The 937-nt window shown below is 45.9% G+C and overlaps 5 non-coding genes across 5 annotated transcripts; all 5 read left to right on the forward strand.

Annotated features, from left to right (window-relative positions):
- The first annotated feature begins 24 nt into the window (after positions 1 to 24).
- Positions 25 to 96, forward strand: Pmar_PMAR002552. Its single transcript has one exon. It is a non-coding gene; the product is annotated as a tRNA-Thr (tRNA).
- A 102-nt stretch (positions 97 to 198) lies between these two features.
- Positions 199 to 270, forward strand: Pmar_PMAR002553. The gene has a single exon. It is a non-coding gene; the product is annotated as a tRNA-Thr (tRNA).
- Positions 271 to 372: 102 nt separating this feature from the next.
- On the forward strand, positions 373 to 444 carry Pmar_PMAR002554. Its single transcript has one exon. It is a non-coding gene; the product is annotated as a tRNA-Thr (tRNA).
- Positions 445 to 546: 102 nt separating this feature from the next.
- Pmar_PMAR002555 lies at positions 547 to 618 on the forward strand. Its single transcript has one exon. It is a non-coding gene; the product is annotated as a tRNA-Thr (tRNA).
- A 102-nt stretch (positions 619 to 720) lies between these two features.
- On the forward strand, positions 721 to 792 carry Pmar_PMAR002556. Its single transcript has one exon. It is a non-coding gene; the product is annotated as a tRNA-Thr (tRNA).
- The last annotated feature ends 145 nt before the right edge of the window (positions 793 to 937 follow it).

Below are 937 nucleotides of genomic sequence, written 5' to 3' on the forward strand. Positions count from 1 at the left end.
TTGATTTATGCACTTATTTTGTGTGCCACTTTAGCTCAGTGGCAGAGCGTCTGCTTTGTAAGCAGAAGGTCGTCAGTTCAATCCTGGCAAGTGGCTTACAGCACCATAAATTTCTGGTCTGGTACGAGAACCAGGAGCAGGATGGCCCATTCTGTGAACGGGACAGGAAAATTATTGATTCATATACTTAATCCGTGCGTCACTTTAGCTTAGTGGTAGAGCGTCTGCTTCGTAAGCAGAAGGTCGTCAGTTCAATCTTGGCAAGTGGCTTACAGCAGCATTACGCTCTAGTCGGGTATGAGGAGCAGGAGCAGGTTTGCTCACTCCGCAAAGGATACAGGAAGATTATTGATTTATGCAGTTATTTTGTGCGCCACTTTAGCTTAGTGGCAGAGCGTCTGCTTTGTAAGCAGAAGGTCGTCAGTTCAGTCCTGGCAAGTGGCTGATAGCACCATAAATCTCTGGTCTGATACGGGAAGCAGGAGCATGTCAGCTCACTCCGTAAAGGATACAGAAAGATTATCGATTTATGTACTTATTCTGTGTGCCACTTTAGCTTAGTGGCAGAGCGTCTGCTTTGTAAGCAGAAGGTCGTCAGTTCAATCCTGGCAAGTGGCTTATAGCACCATAAATTTTTGGTCTGGTACGAGAACCAGGAGCAGGATGGCCCATTCTGTGAACGGGACAGGAAAATTATTGATTCATATACTTAATCTGTGCGCCACTTTAGCTTAGTGGTAGAGCGTCTGCTTCGTAAGCTGAAGGTCGTCAGTTCAATCCTGGCAAGTGGCTTACAGCAGCATTAGGCTCTAGTCGGGTATGAGGAGCAGGAGCAGGTTTGCTCACTCCGCAAAGGATACAGAAGATTATTGATTTATGCACTTATTTTGTGTGTCACTTTAGCTTAGTGGCACAGTGTCTGCTTTGTAAGCAGATG

Source organism: Perkinsus marinus (assembly GCF_000006405.1).
Source record: "Perkinsus marinus ATCC 50983 genomic scaffold scf_1104296952374, whole genome shotgun sequence".
NCBI classification, from domain to species: Eukaryota; Perkinsozoa; order Perkinsida; family Perkinsidae; genus Perkinsus; species Perkinsus marinus.